Source organism: Lissotriton helveticus, chromosome 10 (assembly GCF_964261635.1).
Source record: "Lissotriton helveticus chromosome 10, aLisHel1.1, whole genome shotgun sequence".
Classification (NCBI taxonomy): domain Eukaryota; kingdom Metazoa; phylum Chordata; class Amphibia; order Caudata; family Salamandridae; genus Lissotriton; species Lissotriton helveticus.
In genome coordinates this window covers 1,199,182,652-1,199,207,642 of record NC_136071.1, presented here as the reverse complement: position 1 = coordinate 1,199,207,642, position 24,991 = coordinate 1,199,182,652, and positions in this window count along the sequence as shown.

The window sequence follows — 24,991 nt, the reverse complement described above, 5'->3', positions numbered from 1 at the left end:
ATTACTCTTCCCACTCCAATGAGTGCAACAGTAGGGAAAGCGTTGGATAGCATAGTGGTAAAAATTACTATTCCCACTCCAGAGAGTGCAATACTAGTGAAATTAAATACTTCATATATTATTTCAATAAATATAAATTAATATCTATAAAAAATTAATTAAAAGTAATTACCAATTTAATATAATATAATAATTAATCAATTAAAATAAAAAATTAAAAATAAATATTACAATTATTTACCTATTAATACAAATTAATTACAAATTAACAATTAACAATTTAATAATTAAAAATTAATGAACAATTAATTGCAATTAAATACAATTAAATACATTGATTTATTTAATTAATTATAAATAAATAACTTCCCACGCTATTCCCCTATAAACCCGCTACAGAAAATAAATTATTAGGAATAACAATTAATCAATATTAATAAATATTAAGAATTAGCAATTATCAATTTATTAAAATTAATTGCCAGTAAAAATTTAATTAATTACGAAATATAAATAATTAACAATTAATTAAAATGAATACCAATAAATAAATTTACATATTTAATTAATTATAATTAAATTACTTCCCACCCTATTCCCCTATACACCCACAACCCGCTACAGAAAATAAATTAGTTAAATGAACATATTTAACAATTAATCAATTAATTAAAACTAATTGCCAATTAAAATTGAATAATTACCAAATATAAAAAATTAATACCAATAAATAAATTTACATATTTAATTAATTATAATTAAATTACTTCCCACACTATTCCCCTATAAACCCACAACCCGCTACAGAATGAAATTACACAAAAATGAAAAAAACAAATTTCATTAATTAAAATAAATTATAACATAAATACACACTTTTCACACATATAATAACATAAAAAACACCATAAAAAACTTAGATATTATTAAAAATTCGATAATTTTAATAACCTATATTATATACTTCGATATTTTAACTGTCTATATTTTTAACATTCGATATTACATTACTTACCTTAAAAACTATATTTTTGATGTCTATATTCTGTCCAGTCGATATTTTGTCCAATCTATATTTAAAACTCGATTTTATGTCCATTCAATATTTTGTAGTCGATATTTTGACTGTTTACCAAATCTAACATAGGAACCGCCAGATAGAGGGGAAATCCAAGCCCCCTTTCCTGCTCCACTTTTGGGGGAGAGAAAAGGTGAGTAAATTAGTTAGATGAGGAGTGTTAGAAATGGGGGTCTCTAGTTGGCAGAGGTAGGTACCTTTGACCAAGTAGGGGCCCTTGCTTCTAGTCAGGGTATGGGGCTACACTCCTAAAATAACACCTGCTCACCCCCTTGGTAGCTTGGTACGAGCAGACAGGCTTATCTCAGAGGCAGTGTGTAAAGCTTTTGTGAACAAATACAGTAATACAGTGAAAACACTACAAATGGACACCACACCAGTTTAGAAAAATAAGTAATCTTTATCTTGATTTAACACAAGACCAAATGACAAAAAACCACAATAGAGTAAAAAAATATGACTTTCAGATGGTAGAAATAGCTTAGTTCAATGTAGATGGTAAATGCAACACTTTACTCTCAAAGTACCTTGGATGTGTCACGCAACATAAACAAAAGGGTCGCAGGGAAGGCGATGCGTCAGTTCCTTGCTTCAGGTCAGGTGGCGCACCTGTTCCTTACTGCAGCGCAGGGGAGGCGTGCATCTGTTCCTTACTGGAGAGGAGGCGAAGCGTCTGTTTCTTACTGTGATCCGGTGTGATGTGACAAAATGGCGCTTTGATACAAAGCGACAAACTGGTGCGATGCGTGCACGCCCGACGGCTGTGCAGCAAAATCAATGATTTCTTGAGCCACGATAGCCCCTGCAACACACTTCACTGGTGATTATTATTATAATTTGTATAGGGCAACAGCTACCCCCAATGGGGGTGTCCCAGTGCTGTAGCAGATGGCAGCAGAAGAACCAAGGAAGGGCTAATGGCTGGAGAACATCAGGTCTTCAGAGCACGTCGAAAGACAGCTTCTGACTCAATAATACTGAGCGAGAGAGGTAGGCCATTCCAGACTTTGGCAGTAAGAACCGCAAAGGCTCTGCCGCCCATCCTAGAGCGTCGGAACCGGGGGATTGTCAGAAGGCGGAGAGAGTTAGATCTAAGAATCTGACTGTGCTGTGAGTGTCTAAGACGGGCTTGAAGGTAGGAAGGGTCACATCCTTGGAAAGCTCATGAAGTCAGAAGGAGTGCATTGAATTGGATGCGCTTGATCACAAGAAGCCAGTGAAGCTTTCTAAGGTGGGGGTGATCAAATGGCAACAAGGGATCTTACATATCAACCTGGCTGCCACATTCTGGATGATCTGCAGGCGCCTAGTCAAAAAAGATGGAGCTCCAAGATAGAGGCTGTTATCCTAGTCGAGATGGGAGATGATTAAAGCATGGATGATAGTTTTACGAACCTCCAGGGGAAGGAAGTGCAAACATTTGCAGAGCATATGAAGTTTACCAAAACAGGAGGAAGATACCTGATTGATTTCAGATTTCCAGGACAGGGCATTGTCAAACCGAAAACCAAGGTTCCTCGCCGTGACCACAGGCAGGGGAGGGTGGTCCAGTTCAGTAGGCCACCACAGCAATGAGGGAGGGGGGCAGGTTTGATTGAAAAAAAGAACCTTGGTTTTATCCGAGTTGAGCTTCCGAGTATTGAGTGACATCCAAGAAGAAATGCTGCACAGGCTTTGTCTGAAATTGGTGAATGCAGCTTCCGAGTGATCTTCAAAGGAAAACACCAATTGGGTGTTGTCAGCATACGAGATCACTCTCACCCTGTGCGATTCAACAAGCACCGCAAGGGGGGAAAGATACACATTAAAGCATAGAGGGCTCAGTGCCATACCCTGAGGGACTCCACAGCTAAAGGTTTTCTCATTAGAGATAAAAGGGTGGAGGGATACTTGTTGAGTCCGGTGGCTAAGGTAGGACCGAATCCAGGACAGGGGAATGCTCTGGATCCCAAGATGGGAAAGTCTCTCAAGGAGGTTGGAGTGGGCGACTGTGTCAAATGCTGCGGACAATACAAACAATACCAACATGACTGCTTTGCCTGCGTCTATGGATTCTCGGATGGTCTCTGAGACCTCAAGGATGGCGGTCCCTGTACTAAAGTCGGATCTGAACCCGAACTGGGAATCATGGAAGCGATGTTGGGATTCCAAATTAATTAGAAAGTTGTTCCTGCACAAATTTTTTTAGGATTTTGATGCAACTGCAACCTCTGCGGCGGCAACACGCTTCTCCGATGATGCAACACGCTTCTTCGGCGATGCAATGGTGATCAGATGTGGCGGCGACACAATTACTCGGCGATGAGACGGCAAATGCTGAGACGGCGACACGTTTCTTCCTCATGGCATCACGCTTCCAGCTCCCACCGACACGCAGTCTCTAGAGGGCCCAAAACAACGGCAGGCACCTCTCTGAAGGTAGAATTCCCAGCAAGGAAATTCAGGGGATCTTTTGGTGAAGCCTTTGTGTCCCTGAGACTTCAGAACAGGAGGCAAGCTCAACTTCAAGCCCTTGGAGATCTTCCTCAAGATAGGTAAAGTACACACAAAGTTCCTTTTCTCCTTTCCTTGGCAATAAGTAACCACTGCAGGCCAACCCCAAACCGCAAATGGCACAGGGGCAGTCCCCTCCTTCAGCTCCCTTGGTTCTTCTCCTTGGCAAAGGTTTGTCTTGATTCCCAGAAGTGATCTAAAGTTCTGGGGTCTGGGCCCCAATATTTATACTGCAAAATCCTTTGTCCTCTGAAGGCAGAGAGTGTCTGTGCCCAGCCCAAACCAGTTCTGTCCTCCCTGGTGCAGCTTCCTGGCAGGAGATGGAGACATCATTGTTGAAAGCCGACATGGCCCAGGTAGCTGGAAGGAAATCTCCTCCCCCTACTCTCTATTCTATGAAGGCTCAGACAAGTGAAAGGAAATATCCTCTCCCTACACTATATTCAATGCAGGTCCTATTCAGCCCAGCCCTGACCCATCAAACTCCTGGAGCCAAAGCCCTCTCCAGTCCCCTGTGACTCACAGCCCAGGTATGGAATACACAAACCTAGCAGAGGCATACCGGATGATTAGGCAAGAAAATACCTACTTTCTAAGAGTGTTATTTTCAAACATAGAATGTAAAAATCACCCACACTAAAAGATGTATTTTAACATTCTGAGTTCAGGCATACTAAACTTTATTTTCCTATCTTGTTCCCTGGGTCAGCTATGATTATCAGATGTTATAATCAAACTGCCCATTCTGGCCTATTGGAACAGATAGCCTTGCAATAGTGAAAAATGAAATTGGCTGTAATTCACTATCAGGACATGCCACACATATCTGGGCATGTCCTACCTATCATATGCAATGCACCCTGCCCACAGGTGTACCGTGGGCCTACCTTAGGGGTGACTAAAATGTAGAAAAGGGAAGGTTTAGGGACTGGCAAGTGGGTGCACTTGCCAAGTCGACATGGCAGTCCCAGACTGCACACAGGCCTTGCAATGGCAGACGTGAGCCATATTTTACAAGCTGCTTCTGTGGGTGGCACAATCAGCGCTGCAAGCCCACCAGAAGCATTGGATTTACAGGCCCTGGGACTCAGCGTGCACTGTACTAGGGTCTGACAAGTAAATCATATAAACCAATCATGGAGTCACTAATCTATTATATTAATTTACAGGGAGAGCATATGCACTTTAGCACTGATCAGCAGTGGTAAAGTGCCCAGAGTCATAAAGCCAACAAAAACAGTTCAGAAAAAGCCTAGGAGGAAGGCAAAACGTTCCGGGATGACCCTGCAAAAAGGGCCAAGTCCAACAAGGAGGACGGTCCCCATTCAGCCTACTCCACCCCTAGGGAGGGGCAGGCGATGTGAACCCCTCTCTTGAAATTCTACCATCTAGAGATGGTGAGAAAACCTCCTATCACGGATAGGGTAGTGTTTGTTTCCACAGGAAGTGGTCACTAGAGGATGTAGTTACCCTAAAGGTATGTAGTCCATTGGCTACAGCCTGGCTTCCCTTGTCCCGCCCCTAAATTCAGTATTTAGGAGGTATTCTGAGATCGGAACATCAGATTCGATGGACAAGAGAAGACCAGGACAAAGAGGGCCGGCTGCTTGAGAACTGAAGCCCTGCTACAGAAGAAAAAGGAGCCAAACCCTGGCTGCTGCTCTCAGGACTCAACAATCTCTGCTGCTGCGTTGTCCTGAAATATTAAAGGACTCCAAGAACTCCAGAGCACCTCCAGCCTTCAGGAAATCACCACGAATCTCCTTTGGATTGAAGGTATCACTCCCCTGCACACTGCAGGCACAGATTCTGCGAAGTCCGGTTTGTCGATGTGCTTCCCCTTGACGAACTCAGTGCAGCAACAAAGCAAGAAAAGGTACAAAAACTCTGAAGGATCAGATCTGTCTCCCCATCAAATTTGGACACCCCAGGATCTACCAGAGCTGCTGTGTACCAATACTCACAGTATTGGACCAACAGCAAACACCAAGAAGAAGAGTCCACTTCGGACTCCCGAAAGAACCAGCAGCAAGCACCTGTCGAGGGATGATGAGATACCTATGGCCCACTTCCTGAGTGACCCAGCTGTCCCAAGATCACCACTCCAAGCTGCCTGCTCATGACTGAAAGGACCTCAAGATGCATACTGCCCGGCTGACACGTTCACTCCGCACCCAGCCCCACCAGCTTCAACACTGAACAGCCAGCTCTGCTCCCATTGTTCCAGGCCATTGCGACCTCCTCCCACCAAACTTAACTGCAAGTCCCTCTTTGCCGTGTTTTTTCAAGTGCCCCCTTCATCTTTGCACAAACGTTTTCAAAACCTCAGCACCCCTACTCTCAGCGGATCCAGGACACTACCAAACTTCTCCTGCTGGAACTTAGGACCCGGTCTCAACATCGACCTAAAACGAGAAGGTGAACTTCCTGACTGCATTGCCTGAATTTCTATACATTCTTCAGCTTTTTCCCAACTGTTCCCTATGGTGCGTAATTGTTCACATAAGTGATATATTTATCTAACTTTCAACAGCAGGATGAACCCTGTGCATTATGCATAAGTTGACCCTGTGGGAAGTTCTCTGTACACTATGTATATATAGACACAGCTGTGAGAGCCCTGTGCACTATGTACATAAAGACACAGCTGGTAGAACCCTGTGCACTATATGTACATAGAAACAGTGTGGAGAACCCTATGCACTATGTACATATAGACAAAGCGGGAGAACCTGTGCACTATCTACATATAAGATACCATGGGGAGAACCCTGTGCACTATGTATATATTAGGCCTGGGCGGTAAATTATGTTCTGCTCTCGGAATTTGTGGAATTTTGGTAATTTTGCGTTCCACGGAGAACGCAAAATTGCCCAAAATTCTGCATTCCGCGACTTTGAGAATTTTTTTGCTTGTTCGCGTTCTCAAATGCGTGTTCGCAAGATATTTCCCTCTGAGCATGCAAACAGCGATTGCGAACAGTAAAAAAGCATCGCGAACAAGCAATTCCAGGTGTTCGCGGAATTTCTGCGTGTTTGCTGAGATTTTTTATCGTTGCGCGGAGATTTGCGCAACGCGATTCCACAAATTCCACCCACCCCTAGTATATATAGACACAGCAGGGCTAGCACTACGCACTATGTACATATAGACACAGCAGGGAGGGCCCTATGCACTATGTGGATATAGATATAGCGGGGGAGCAACTACGCAAAGTGGCAAAACACTCTGCTGAGCTACGCAAGTGGCGGAGTTCCATAAAAAATGCTGTTCGCTGTGATTGCACAGTGCGGATGCTTGTCCGCACTGTGCAATCATCGCGAACAGCACCTTGCACAGGCAAGCGGCTCTTTTTTTCCCTTTTCTGCCGCTCGAGTATATTTTTACTCTAGGAGCAGCTTTCTCAACGCGAACAAGCAGTTTCTCATCGCCAGCGGTCGCAAACATATGCGACCACTTGCAATGAAAAACCTGTCCACCCCGCGTTGAGAAATCTCGCCGGGATGTTTATTTTCCATGCTCGCGGTCAGCAACTTGATGTTGACGATCGCAAACAAGGAAAAATCTCGCTGGGAGGTTGATTTTCCTCGCTCGCGGTCACCAACTTGGCATTGACGATCGCAAGCGAGGAATGCGGAGCGGAGTTTTTTCAGAACACCGTGAGCTCCGCATAACGCGGAGTGTGGGAAACTTCGCAAACTCCGCGAGCAGAGCGTAGTTCACCGCCCAGAGTTAATAAAGATACAGCAGATGAACTATGAACATATAGACACAGCGGGTGAGCCCTCACGCACACTATCTACTCATAGGCACAGCCTGGAGAGCGATATGCACTATATACATATAGACAAATTGGAGTGAGCCCTATGCACTATCTACATATAAGATACCATGGAGAGAACCCTGTGCACTATGTAGATATAGACACGGCGGGGAGAGGTTTGTACACTATGTACATATAGACACTGTGGGGAGATCCCTATGCACAATGTACATATAGACATAGAGGTCGAGCCCAAGCACACACTGTGGACATATAGACACAGCGGGGAGAGCCTTACGAAGTATGTACATATAGACACAGCAGGGAGAGCCCTGTGCACTATTTACATATAGACACAGCGGGAGAGCCCTGTGCACTATGTACATATAGACACAGCGGGGAGAGCCCTGTGCACTATGTACATATAGACACAGCGGGGAGAGCCCTGTATACATATAGACCCAGTGGGGAGAGCCCTGTGCACTATGTACATATAGACACAGCGGGGAGAGCCCTGTGCACTATGTACACATAGACCCAGTGGGGAGAGCCCTGTGCACTATGTACATATAGACACAGCGGGGAAAGCCCTGTGCACTATGTACATATAGACACAGTGGGGAGAGCCCTGTGCACTATGTACATATAGACACAGCGGGGAGAGCCCTGTGCACTATTTACATATAGACACAGCGGGGAGAGCCCTGTGCACTATGTACATATAGACACAGTGGGGAGAGCCCTGTGCATTATATACATATAGACACAGCGGGGAGAGCCCTGTGCACTATGTACATATAGACCCAGTGGGGAGAGCCCTGTGCACTATGTACATATAGACCAAGTGGGGAGAGCCCTGTGCACTATTTACATATAGACACAGCGGGGAGAGCCCTGTGCACTATGTACATATAGACACAGTGGGGAGAGCCCTGTGCATTATATACATATAGACACAGCGGGGAGAGCCCTGTGCACTATGTACATATAGACACAGTGGGGAGAGCCCTGTGCACTATGTACATATAGACACAGCGGGGAGAGCCCTGTGCATTATATACATATAGACACAGCGGGGAGAGCCCTGTGCACTATGTACATATAGACACAGCGGGGAGAGCCCTGTGCACTATGTACATATAGACCCAGCGGGAAGAGCCCTGTGCACTATGTACATATAGACCCAGTGGGGAGAGCCCTGTGCACTATTTACATATTGACACAGTGGGGAGAGCCCTGGGCATTATATACATATAGACACAGCGTGGAGAGCCCTGTGCACTATGTACATATAGACACAGCGGGGAGAGCCCTGTGCATTATATACATATAGACACAGCGGGGAGAGCCCTGTGCACTATGTACATATAGACACAGCGGGGAGAGCCCTGTGCACTATGTACATATAGACACAGCGGAGAGAGCCCTGTGCATTATATACATATAGACACAGCGGGGAGAGCCCTGTGCACTATGTACATATAGACACAGTGGGGAGAGCCCTGGGCATTATATACATATAGACACAGCGGGGAGAGCCCTGTGCACTATGTACATATAGACACAGCGGGGAGAGCCCTGTGCACTATGCACATATAGACACAGTGGGGAGAGCCCTGTGCATTATATACATATAGACACAGCGGGGAGAGCCCTGTGCACTATGCACATATAGACACAGTGGGGAGAGCCCTGTGCATTATATACATATAGACACAGTGGGGAGAGCCCTGTGCACTATGTACATATAGATACAGTGGGCAGAGCCCTGTGCACTATGTACATATAGACACAGCGGGGAGAGCCCTGTGCATTATATACATATAGACACAGCGGGGAGAGCCTTGTGCACTATGTACATATAGACACAGGGGGGAGAGCCCTGTGCACTATGTACATATAGACACAGTGGGGAGAGCCCTGTGCACTATGTACATATAGACATAGCGGGGAGAGCCCTGTGTACTATGTACATATAGACACAGTGGGGAGAGCCCTGGGCATTATATACATATAGACACAGCGGGGAGAGCCCTGTGCACTATGTACATATAGACACAGCGGGGAGAGCCCTGTGCACTATGTACATATAGACACAGCGGGGAGAGCCCTGTGCACTATGTACATATAGACACAGTGGGGAGAGCCCTGTGCATTATATACATATAGACACAGTGGGGAGAGCCGTGTGCACTATGTACATATAGACACAGCGGGGAGAGCCCTGTGTACTATGTACATATAGACACAGTGGGGAGAGCCCTGTGCACTATGTACATATAGACACAGTGGGGAGAGCCCTGTGCATTATATACGTATAGACACAGTGGGGAGAGCCGTGTGCACTATGTACATATAGACACAGCGGGCAGAGCCCTGTGCACTATGTACATATAGACACAGTGGGGAGAGCCCTGTGCATTATATACATATAGACACAGCGGGGAGAGCCCTGTGCATTATATACATATAGACACTGCGGGGAGAGCCCTGTGCACTATGTACATATAGACACAGCGGGGAGAGCCCTGTGCACTATGTACATATAGACACAGCGGGGAGAGCCCTGTGCACTATGTACATATAGACACAGCGGGGAGAGCCCTGTGCATTATATACATATAGACACAGCGGGGAGAGCCCTGTGCACTATGTACATATAGACACAGTGGGGAGAGCCCTGTGTACATATAGACACAGCGGGGAGAGCCCTGTTCACTATGTACATATAGATCCAGCGGGGAGAGCCCTGTGCACTATGTACATATAGACACAGCGGGGAGAGCCCTGTGCACTATGTACATATAGACACAGCGGGGAGTGCCCTGAGCACTATGTACATATAGACACAGCGGGGAGTGCCCTGAGCACTATGTACATATAGACACAGCGGGGGGAGCCCTGTGCACTATGTACATATAGACACAGTGGGGAGAGCCCTGTGCACTATGTACATATAGAGCCAGCGGGGAGAGCCCTGTGCACTATGTATATATAGACACAGCGGGGAGAGCCCTGTGCACTATGTACATATAGAGCCAGCGGGGAGAGCCCTGTGCACTATGTATATATAGACACAGCGGGGAGAGCCCTGTGCACTATGTATATATAGACACAGCGGGGAGAGCCCTCTGCATTATATACATATAGACACAGTGGGGAGAGCCCTGTGCACTATGTATATATAGACCCAGTGGGGAGAGCCCTGTGCACTATGTATATATAGACCCAGTGGGGAGAGCCCTGTGCATTATATACATATAGACACAGTGGGGAGAGCCCTGTGCATTATATACATATAGAGCCAGCGGGGAGAGCCCTGTGCACTATGTATATATAGACACAGCGGGGAGAGCCCTGTGCACTATGTACATATAGAGCCAGCGGGGAGAGCCCTGTGCACTATGTACATATAGACACAGCGGGGAGAGCCCTGTGCATTATATACATATAGACACAGTGGGGAGAGCCCTGTGCACTATATACATATAGACACAGCGGGGAGAGCCCTGTGCACTATGTACATATAGACACAGCGGGGAGAGCCCTGTGCATTATATACATATAGACACAGCGGGGAGAGCCCTGTGCATTATATACATATAGACACAGTGGGGAGAGCCCTGTGCATTATATACATATAGAGCCAGCGGGGAGAGCCCTGTGCACTATGTATATATAGACACAGCGGGGAGAGCCCTGTGCACTATGTACATATAGACACAGCGGAGAGAGCCCTCTGCATTATATACATATAGACACAGCGGGGAGAGCCCTGTGCATTATATACATATAGACACAGCGGGGAGAGCCCTGTGCATTATATACATATAGACACAGTGGGGAGAGCCCTGTGCACTATGTATATATAGACACAGCGGGGAGAGCCCTGTGCACTATGTATATATAGACACAGCGGGGAGAGCCCTGTGCATTATATACATATAGACACAGCGGGGAGAGCCCTGTGCATTATATACATATAGACACAGTGGGGAGAGCCCTGTGCACTATGTATATATAGACACAGCGGGGAGAGCCCTGTGCACTATGTATATATAGACACAGCGGGGAGAGCCCTGTGCACTATGTATATATAGACACAGCGGGGAGAGCCCTGTGCACTATGTACATATAGACACAGCGGAGAGAGCCCTCTGCATTATATACATATAGACACAGCGGGGAGAGCCCTGTGCACTATGTATATATAGACACAGCGGGGAGAGCCCTGTGCACTATGTATATATAGACACTGCGGGGAGAGCCCTGTGAATTATATACATATAGACACAGCGGGGAGAGCCCTGTGCATTATATACATATAGACGCAGCGGGGAGAGCCCTGTGCATTATATACATATAGACACAGTGGGGAGAGCCCTGTGCACTATGTATATATAGACACAGCGGGGAGAGCCCTCTGCATTATATACATATAGACACAGCGGGGAGAGCCCTGTGCATTATATACATATAGACGCAGCGGGGAGAGCCCTGTGCATTATATACATATAGACACAGTGGGGAGAGCCCTGTGCACTATGTATATATAGACACAGCGGGGAGAGCCCTCTGCATTATATACATATAGACACAGCGGGGAGAGCCCTGTGCATTATATACATATAGACACTGCGGGGAGAGCCCTGTGCACTATGTACATATAGACACAGCGGGGAGAGCCCTGTGAATTATATACATATAGACACAGCGGGGAGAGCCCTGTGCATTATATACATATAGACACAGCGGGGAGAGCCCTCTGCATTATATACATATAGACACAGTGGGGAGAGCCCTGTGCATTATATACATATAGACACTGCGGGGAGAGCCCTGTGCATTATATACATATAGACACAGCGGGGAGAGCCCTGTGCATTATATACATATAGACACAGCGGGGAGAGCCCTCTGCATTATATACATATAGACACAGTGGGGAGAGCCCTGTGCACTATGTACATATAGACACAGCGGGGAGAGCCCTGTGCACTATGTACATATAGACACAGCGGGGAGAGCCCTGTGAATTATATACATATAGACACAGTGGGGAGAGCCCTGTGCATTATATACATATAGACACTGCGGGGAGAGCCCTGTGCATTATATACATATAGACACAGTGGGGAGAGCCCTGTGCATTATATACATATAGACACAGCGGAGAGAGCCCTGTGCACTATGTACATATAGACACAGCGGGGAGAGCCCTGTGCATTATATACATATAGACACAGTGGGGAGAGCCCTGTGAATTATATACATATAGACACAGCGGGGAGAGCCCTCTGCATTATATACATATAGACACAGCGGGGAGAGCCCTGTGCATTATATACATATAGACACAGTGGGGAGAGCCCTGTGCATTATATACATATAGACACAGCGGGGAGAGCCCTGTGCATTATATACATATAGACACAGTGGGGAGAGCCCTGTGCACTATGTATATATAGACACAGCGGGGAGAGCCCTGTGCACTATGTATATATAGACACAGCGGGGAGAGCCCTGTGCACTATGTACATATAGACACAGCGGAGAGAGCCCTCTGCATTATATACATATAGACACAGCGGGGAGAGCCCTGTGCATTATATACATATAGACACAGCGGGGAGAGCCCTGTGCACTATGTATATATAGACACAGCGGGGAGAGCCCTGTGCACTATGTATATATAGACACTGCGGGGAGAGCCCTGTGAATTATATACATATAGACACAGCGGGGAGAGCCCTGTGCATTATATACATATAGACGCAGCGGGGAGAGCCCTGTGCATTATATACATATAGACACAGTGGGGAGAGCCCTGTGCATTATATACATATAGACACTGCGGGGAGAGCCCTGTGCACTATGTACATATAGACACAGCGGGGAGAGCCCTGTGAATTATATACATATAGACACAGCGGGGAGAGCCCTGTGCATTATATACATATAGACACAGCGGGGAGAGCCCTCTGCATTATATACATATAGACACAGTGGGGAGAGCCCTGTGCATTATATACATATAGACACTGCGGGGAGAGCCCTGTGCATTATATACATATAGACACAGCGGGGAGAGCCCTGTGCATTATATACATATAGACACAGCGGGGAGAGCCCTCTGCATTATATACATATAGACACAGTGGGGAGAGCCCTGTGCACTATGTACATATAGACACAGCGGGGAGAGCCCTGTGCACTATGTACATATAGACACAGCGGGGAGAGCCCTGTGAATTATATACATATAGACACAGTGGGGAGAGCCCTGTGCATTATATACATATAGACACCGCGGGGAGAGCCCTGTGCATTATATACATATAGACACAGTGGGGAGAGCCCTGTGCATTATATACATATAGACACAGCGGAGAGAGCCCTGTGCACTATGTACATATAGACACAGCGGGGAGAGCCCTGTGCATTATATACATATAGACACAGTGGGGAGAGCCCTGTGAATTATATACATATAGACACAGCGGGGAGAGCCCTCTGCATTATATACATATAGACACAGCGGGGAGAGCCCTGTGCATTATATACATATAGACACAGTGGGGAGAGCCCTGTGCATTATATACATATAGACACAGCGGGGAGAGCCCTGTGCATTATATACATATAGACACAGTGGGGAGAGCCCTGTGCACTATGTATATATAGACACAGCGGGGAGAGCCCTGTGCACTATGTATATATAGACACAGCGGGGAGAGCCCTGTGCACTATGTACATATAGACACAGCGGAGAGAGCCCTCTGCATTATATACATATAGACACAGCGGGGAGAGCCCTGTGCATTATATACATATAGACACAGCGGGGAGAGCCCTGTGCACTATGTATATATAGACACAGCGGGGAGAGCCCTGTGCACTATGTATATATAGACACTGCGGGGAGAGCCCTGTGAATTATATACATATAGACACAGCGGGGAGAGCCCTGTGCATTATATACATATAGACGCAGCGGGGAGAGCCCTGTGCATTATATACATATAGACACAGTGGGGAGAGCCCTGTGCACTATGTATATATAGACACAGCGGGGAGAGCCCTCTGCATTATATACAAATAGACACAGCGGGGAGAGCCCTGTGCATTATATACATATAGACACTGCGGGGAGAGCCCTGTGCACTATGTACATATAGACACAGCGGGGAGAGCCCTGTGAATTATATACATATAGACACAGCGGGGAGAGCCCTGTGCATTATATACATATAGACACAGCGGGGAGAGCCCTGTGCATTATATACATATAGACACAGCGGGGAGAGCCCTCTGCATTATATACATATAGACACAGTGGGGAGAGCCCTGTGCATTATATACATATAGACACTGCGGGGAGAGCCCTGTGCATTATATACATATAGACACAGCGGGGAGAGCCCTGTGCATTATATACATATAGACACAGCGGGGAGAGCCCTCTGCATTATGTACATATAGACACAGTGGGGAGAGCCCTGTGCACTATGTACATATAGACACAGCGGGGAGAGCCCTGTGCACTATGTACATATAGACACAGCGGGGAGAGCCCTGTGAATTATATACATATAGACACAGTGGGGAGAGCCCTGTGCACTATGTACATATAGACACAGCGGGGAGAGCCCTGTGCACTATGTACATATAGACACAGCGGGGAGAGCCCTGTGCATTATATACATATAGACACAGCGGGGAGAGCCCTGTGCATTATATACATATAGACACAGCGGGGAGAGCCCTGTGAATTATATACATATAGACACAGCGGGGAGAGCCCTGTTCACTATGTACATATAGACACAGCGGGGAGAGCCCTGTGCATTAAATACATATAGACACAGCGGGGAGAGCCCTGTGCATTATATACATATAGACACAGCGGGGAGAGCCCTGTGCATTATATACATATAGACACAGCGGGGAGAGCCCTCTGCATTATATACATATAGACACAGTGGGGAGAGCCCTGTGCACTATGTACATATAGACACAGCGGGGAGAGCCCTGTGCACTATGTACATATAGACACAGCGGGGAGAGCCCTGTGCATTATATACATATAGACACAGCGGGGAGAGCCCTGTGCATTATATACATATAGACACAGCGGGGAGAGCCCTGTGCATTATATACATATAGACACAGTGGGGAGAGCCCTGTGCATTATATACATATAGACACAGTGGGGAGAGCCCTGTGCACTATGTATATATAGACACAGTGGGGAGAGCCCTGTGCATTATATACATATAGACACAGCGGGGAGAGCCCTGTGCACTATGTATATATAGACACAGCGGGGAGAGCCCTGTGCACTATGTACATATAGACACAGCGGGGAGAGCCCTGTGCATTATATACATATAGACACTGCGGGGAGAGCCCTGTGCATTATATACATATAGACACAGTGGGGAGAGCCCTGTGCATTATATACATATAGACACAGCGGGGAGAGCCCTGTGCATTATATACATATAGACACAGTGGGGAGAGCCCTGTGCACTATGTATATATAGACACAGCGGGGAGAGCCCTCTGCATTATATACATATAGACACAGTGGGGAGAGCCCTGTGCATTATATACATATAGACACAGCGGGGAGAGCCCTGTGCATTATATACATATAGACACAGTGGGGAGAGCCCTGTGCACTATGTATATATAGACACAGCGGGGAGAGCCCTCTGCATTATATACATATAGACACAGCGGGGAGAGCCCTGTGCATTATATACATATAGACACAGTGGGGAGAGCCCTGTGCATTATATACATATAGACACTGCGGGGAGAGCCCTGTGCATTATATACATATAGACACAGTGGGGAGAGCCCTGTGCATTATATACATATAGACACTGCGGGGAGAGCCCTGTGCATTATATACATATAGACACAGCGGGGAGAGCCCTCTGCATTATATACATATAGACACAGTGGGGAGAGCCCTGTGCACTATGTACATATAGACACAGCGGGGAGAGCCCTGTGCACTATGTATATATAGACACAGTGGGGAGAGCCCTGTGCATTATATACATATAGACACAGCGGGGAGAGCCCTGTGCATTATATACATATAGACACAGCGGGGAGAGCCCTGTGCATTATATACATATAGACACAGTGGGGAGAGCCCTCTGCATTATATACATATAGACACAGTGGGGAGAGCCCTGTGCACTATGTATATATAGACCCAGTGGGGAGAGCCCTGTGCACTATGTATATATAGACCCAGTGGGGAGAGCCCTGTGCATTATATACATATAGAGCCAGCGGGGAGAGCCCTGTGCACTATGTATATATAGACACAGCGGGGAGAGCCCTGTGCACTATGTACATATAGAGCCAGCGGGGAGAGCCCTGTGCACTATGTACATATAGACACAGCGGGGAGAGCCCTGTGCATTATATACATATAGACACTGCGGGGAGAGCCATGTGCATTATATACATATAGACACAGTGGGGAGAGCCCTGTGCATTATATACATATAGACACAGTGGGGAGAGCCCTGTGCACTATGTACATATAGACACAGCGGGGAGAGCCCTGTGCACTATGCACATATAGACACAGTGGGGAGAGCCCTGTGCATTATATACATATAGACACAGCGGGGAGAGCCCTGTGCATTATATACATATAGACACAGTGGGGAGAGCCCTGTGCATTATATACATATAGACACAGTGGGGAGAGCCCTGTGCACTATGTATATATAGACACAGCGGGGAGAGCCCTCTGCATTATATACATATAGACACAGCGGGGAGAGCCCTGTGCATTATATACATATAGACACAGCGGGGAGAGCCCTGTGCACTATGTATATAAAGACACAGCGGGGAGAGCCCTCTGCATTATATACAAATAGACACTGCGGGAGAGCCCTGTGCATTATATACATATAGACACAGCGGGGAGAGCCCTGTGCATTATGTACATATAGACACAGCGGGGAGAGCCCTGTGCATTATATACAAATAGACACAGCGGGGAGAGCCCTGTGCATTATATACATATAGACACAGTGGGGAGAGCCCTGTGCACTATGTACATATAGACACAGCGGGGAGAGCCCTGTGCACTATGTACATATAGACACAGCGGGGAGAGCCCTGTGCATTATATACATATAGACACAGCGGGGAGAGCCCTGTGCACTATGTACATATAGACACAGCGGGGAGAGCCCTGTGCACTATGTACATATAGACACAGCGGGGAGAGCCCTCTGCATTATATACATATAGACACAGCGGGGAGAGCCCTGTGCATTATATACATATAGACACAGCAGGGAGAGCCCTCTGCACTATATACATATAGACACAGCGGGGAGAGCCCTGTGCACTATGTACATATAGACACAGCGGGGAGAGCCCTGTGCATTATATACATATAGACACAGTGGGGAGAGCCCTGTGCACTATGTACATATAGACACAGCGGGGAGAGCCCTGTGCACTATGTACATATAGACACAGCGGGGAGAGCCCTGTGCACTATGTACATATAGACACAGCGGGGAGAGCCCTGTGCATTATATACATATAGACACAGCGGGGAGAGCCCTGTGCACTATGTATATATAGACACAGCGGGGAGAGCCCTGTGCATTATATACATATAGACACAGCGGGGAGAGCCCTGTGCATTATATACATATAGACACAGCGGGGAGAGCCCTGTGCACTATGTACATATAGACACAGCGGGGAGAGCCCTGTGCACTATGTACATATAGACACAGCGGGGAGAGCCCTGTGCATTATATACATATAGACACAGCGGGGAGAGCCCTGTGCATTATATACATATAGACACAGCGGGGAGAGCCCTGTGAATTATATACATATAGACACAGTGGGGAGAGCCCTGTGCACTATGTACATATAGACACAGCGGGGAGAGCCCTCTGCACTATGTACATATAGACACAGCGGGGAGAGCCCTGTGCATTATATACATATAGACACTGCGGGGAGAGCCCTGTGCATTATATACATATAGACACAGTGGGGAGAGCCCTGTGCATTATATACATATAGACACAGCGGAGAGAGCCCTGTGCACTATGTACATATAGACACAGCGGGGAGAGCCCTGTGCATTATATACATATAGACACTGCGGGGAGAGCCCTGTGCATTATATACATATAGACACAGTGGGGAGAGCCCTGTGCATTATATACATATAGACACAGTGGGGAGAGCCCTATGCACTATGTACATATAGACACAGCGGGGAGAGCCCTGTGCATTATATACATATAGACACTGCGGGGAGAGCCCTCTGCATTATATACATATAGACACAGCGGGGAGAGCCCTGTGCATTATATACATATAGACACAGTGGGGAGAGCCCTGTGCACTATGTACATATAGACACAGCGGGGAGAGCCCTGTGCACTATGTACATATAGACACAGTGGGGAGAGCCCTGTGCACTATGTACATATAGACACAGCGGGGAGAGCCCTGTGCACTATGTATATATAGACACAGTGGGGAGAGCCCTGTGCATTATATACATATAGACACAGTGGGGAGAGCCCTGTGCACTATGTACATATAGACACAGCGGGGAGAGCCCTGTGCATTATATACATATAGACACAGCGGGGAGAGCCCTGTGCATTATATACATATAGACACAGCGGAGAGAGCCCTCTGCATTATATACATATAGACACAGCGGGGAGAGCCCTGTGCATTATATACATATAGACACAGCGGGGAGAGCCCTGTGCATTATATACATATAGACACAGTGGGGAGAGCCCTGTGCACTATGTACATATAGACACAGCGGGGAGAGCCCTGTGCACTATGTATATATAGACACAGCGGGGAGAGCCCTCTGCATTATATACATATAGACACAGCGGGGAGAGCCCTGTGCATTATATACATATAGACACAGCGGGGAGAGCCCTCTGCACTATGTACATATAGACACAGCGGGGAGAGCCCTGTGAATTATATACATATAGACACAGCGGGGAGAGCCCTGTGCATTATATACATATAGACACAGCGGGGAGAGCCCTGTGAATTATATACATATAGACACAGCGGGGAGAGCCCTGTGCATTATATACATATAGACACAGCGGGGAGAGCCCTGTGCATTATATACATATAGACACAGTGGGGAGAGCCCTGTGCATTATATACATATAGACACAGCGGGGAGAGCCCTGTGCACTATGTATATATAGACACAGCGGGGAGAGCCCTCTGCATTATATACATATAGACACAGCGGGGAGAGCCCTGTGCACTATGTATATATAGACACAGCGGGGAGAGCCCTGTGCATTATATACATATAGACACAGTGGGGAGAGCCCTGTGCACTATGTATATATAGACACAGCGGGGAGAGCCCTGTGCACTATGTATATATAGACACAGCGGGGAGAGCCCTGTGCACTATGTACATATAGACACAGCGGGGAGAGCCCTGTGCATTATATACATATAGAGCCAGCGGGGAGAGCCCTGTGCACTATGTATATATAGACACAGCGGGGAGAGCCCTGTGCATTATGTATATATAGACACAGCGGGGAGAGCCCTGTGCAGTATGTACATATAGACACAGCGGGGAGAGCCCTGTGCATTATATACATATAGAGCCAGCGGGGAGAGCCCTGTGCACTATGTATATATAGACACAGCGGGGAGAGCCCTGTGCATTATATACATATAGACACAGCGGGGAGAGCCCTGTGCATTATATACATATAGAGCCAGCGGGGAGAGCCCTGTGCACTATGTATATATAGACACAGCGGGGAGAGCCCTGTGCATTATATACATATAGACACAGCGGGGAGAGCCCTGTGCATTATATACATATAGACACAGCGGGGAGAGCCCTGGGCATTATATACATATAGACACAGCGGGGAGAGCCCTGTGCATTATATACATATAGACACAGCGGGGAGAGCCCTGTGTATTATATACATATAGACACAGCGGGGAGAGCCCTCTGCATTATATACATATAGACACAGCGGGGAGAGCCCTGTGCATTATATACATATAGACACAGCGGGGAGAGCCCTGTGTATTATATACATATAGACACAGCGGGGAGAGCCCTCTGCATTATATACATATAGACACAGCGGGGAGAGCCCTGTGCACTATGTACATATAGACACAGCGGGGAGAGCCCTGTGCATTATATACATATAGACACAGCGGGGAGAGCCCTGTGCACTATGTACATATAGACACAGCGGGGAGAGCCCTGTGCACTATGTACATATAGACACAGTGGGGAGAGCCCTGTGCATTATATACATATAGACACAGCGGGGAGAGTCCTCTGCATTATATACATATAGACACTGCGGGGAGAGCCCTGTGCATTATATACATATAGACACAGCGGGGAGAGCCCTGTGCATTATATACATATAGACACAGCGGAGAGAGCCCTGTGCACTATGTACATATAGACACAGCGGGGAGAGCCCTGTGCATTATATACATATAGACACTGCGTGGAGAGCCCTGTGCATTATATACATATAGACACAGCGGGGAGAGCCCTGTGCATTATATACATATAGACACAGCGGGGAGAGCCCTCTGCATTATATACATATAGACACAGCGGGGAGAGCCCTGTGCACTATGTACATATAGACACAGCGGGGAGAGCCCTCTGCATTATATACATATAGACACAGCGGGGAGAGCCCTGTGCACTATGTATATATAGACACAGCGGGGAGAGCCCTGTGCACTATGTACATATAGACACAGCGGAGAGAGCCCTCTGCATTATATACATATAGACACAGCGGGGAGAGCCCTGTGCATTATATACATATAGACACAGCGGGGAGAGCCCTGTGCACTATGTATATATAGACACAGCGGGGAGAGCCCTGTGCACTATGTATATATAGACACTGCGGGGAGAGCCCTGTGAATTATATACATATAGACACAGCGGGGAGAGCCCTGTGCATTATATACATATAGACGCAGCGGGGAGAGCCCTGTGCATTATATACATATAGACACAGTGGGGAGAGCCCTGTGCACTATGTATATATAGACACAGCGGGGAGAGCCCTCTGCATTATATACATATAGACACAGCGGGGAGAGCCCTGTGCATTATATACATATAGACACAGCGGGGAGAGCCCTGTGCATTATATACATATAGACACAGCGGGGAGAGCCCTCTGCATTATATACATATAGACACAGTGGGGAGAGCCCTGTGCATTATATACATATAGACACTGCGGGGAGAGCCCTGTGCATTATATACATATAGACACAGCGGGGAGAGCCCTGTGCATTATATACATATAGACACAGCGGGGAGAGCCCTCTGCATTATGTACATATAGACACAGTGGGGAGAGCCCTGTGCACTATGTACATATAGACACAGCGGGGAGAGCCCTGTGCACTATGTACATATAGACACAGCGGGGAGAGCCCTGTGAATTATATACATATAGACACAGTGGGGAGAGCCCTGTGCACTATGTACATATAGACACAGCGGGGAGAGCCCTGTGCACTATGTACATATAGACACAGCGGGGAGAGCCCTGTGCATTATATACATATAGACACAGCGGGGAGAGCCCTGTGCATTATATACATATAGACACAGCGGGGAGAGCCCTGTGAATTATATACATATAGACACAGCGGGGAGAGCCCTGTTCACTATGTACATATAGACACAGCGGGGAGAGCCCTGTGCATTAAATACATATAGACACAGCGGGGAGAGCCCTGTGCATTATATACATATAGACACAGCGGGGAGAGCCCTGTGCATTATATACATATAGACACAGCGGGGAGAGCCCTCTGCATTATATACATATAGACACAGTGGGGAGAGCCCTGTGCACTATGTACATATAGACACAGCGGGGAGAGCCCTGTGCACTATGTACATATAGACACAGCGGGGAGAGCCCTGTGCATTATATACATATAGACACAGCGGGGAGAGCCCTGTGCATTATATACATATAGACACAGCGGGGAGAGCCCTGTGCATTATATACATATAGACACAGTGGGGAGAGCCCTGTGCATTATATACATATAGACACAGTGGGGAGAGCCCTGTGCACTATGTATATATAGACACAGCGGGGAGAGCCCTGTGCATTATATACATATAGACACAGCGGGGAGAGCCCTGTGCACTATGTATATATAGACACAGCGGGGAGAGCCCTGTGCACTATGTACATATAGACACAGCGGGGAGAGCCCTGTGCATTATATACATATAGACACTGCGGGGAGAGCCCTGTGCATTATATACATATAGACACAGTGGGGAGAGCCCTGTGCATTATATACATATAGACACAGCGGGGAGAGCCCTGTGCATTATATACATATAGACACAGTGGGGAGAGCCCTGTGCACTATGTATATATAGACACAGCGGGGAGAGCCCTCTGCATTATATACATATAGACACAGTGGGGAGAGCCCTGTGCATTATATACATATAGACACAGCGGGGAGAGCCCTGTGCATTATATACATATAGACACAGTGGGGAGAGCCCTGTGCACTATGTATATATAGACACAGCGGGGAGAGCCCTCTGCATTATATACATATAGACACAGCGGGGAGAGCCCTGTGCATTATATACATATAGACACAGTGGGGAGAGCCCTGTGCATTATATACATATAGACACTGCGGGGAGAGCCCTGTGCATTATATACATATAGACACAGTGGGGAGAGCCCTGTGCATTATATACATATAGACACTGCGGGGAGAGCCCTGTGCATTATATACATATAGACACAGCGGGGAGAGCCCTCTGCATTATATACATATAGACACAGTGGGGAGAGCCCTGTGCACTATGTACATATAGACACAGCGGGGAGAGCCCTGTGCACTATGTATATATAGACACAGTGGGGAGAGCCCTGTGCATTATATACATATAGACACAGCGGGGAGAGCCCTGTGCATTATATACATATAGACACAGCGGGGAGAGCCCTGTGCATTATATACATATAGACACAGCGGGGAGAGCCCTCTGCATTATATACATATAGACACAGTGGGGAGAGCCCTGTGCACTATGTATATATAGACCCAGTGGGGAGAGCCCTGTGCACTATGTATATATAGACCCAGTGGGGAGAGCCCTGTGCATTATATACATATAGAGCCAGCGGGGAGAGCCCTGTGCACTATGTATATATAGACACAGCGGGGAGAGCCCTGTGCACTATGTACATATAGAGCCAGCGGGGAGAGCCCTGTGCACTATGTACATATAGACACAGCGGGGAGAGCCCTGTGCATTATATACATATAGACACTGCGGGGAGAGCCCTGTGCATTATATACATATAGACACAGTGGGGAGAGCCCTGTGCATTATATACATATAGACACAGTGGGGAGAGCCCTGTGCACTATGTACATATAGACACAGCGGGGAGAGCCCTGTGTACTATGCACATATAGACACAGTGGGGAGAGCCCTGTGCATTATATACATATAGACACAGCGGGGAGAGCCCTGTGCATTATATACATATAGACACAGTGGGGAGAGCCCTGTGCATTATATACATATAGACACAGTGGGGAGAGCCCTGTGCACTATGTATATATAGACACAGCGGGGAGAGCCCTCTGCATTATATACATATAGACACAGCGGGGAGAGCCCTGTGCATTATATACATATAGACACAGCGGGGAGAGCCCTGTGCACTATGTATATAAAGACACAGCGGGGAGAGCCCTCTGCATTATATACAAATAGACACTGCGGGGAGAGCCCTGTGCATTATATACATATAGACACAGCGGGGAGAGCCCTGTGCATTATGTACATATAGACACAGCGGGGAGAGCCCTGTGCATTATATACAAATAGACACAGCGGGGAGAGCCCTGTGCATTATATACATATAGACACAGTGGGGAGAGCCCTGTGCACTATGTACATATAGACACAGCGGGGAGAGCCCTGTGCACTATGTACATATAGACACAGCGGGGAGAGCCCTGTGCATTATATACATATAGACACAGCGGGGAGAGCCCTGTGCACTATGTACATATAGACACAGCGGGGAGAGCCCTGTGCACTATGTACATATAGACACAGCGGGGAGAGCCCTCTGCATTATATACATATAGACACAGCGGGGAGAGCCCTGTGCATTATATACATATAGACACAGCAGGGAGAGCCCTCTGCACTATATACATATAGACACAGCGGGGAGAGCCCTGTGCACTATGTACATATAGACACAGCGGGGAGAGCCCTGTGCATTATATACATATAGACACAGTGGGGAGAGCCCTGTGCACTATGTACATATAGACACAGCGGGGAGAGCCCTGTGCACTATGTACATATAGACACAGCGGGGAGAGCCCTGTGCACTATGTACATATAGACACAGCGGGGAGAGCCCTGTGCATTATATACATATAGACACAGCGGGGAGAGCCCTGTGCACTATGTATATATAGACACAGCGGGGAGAGCCCTGTGCATTATATACATATAGACACAGCGGGGAGAGCCCTGTGCATTATA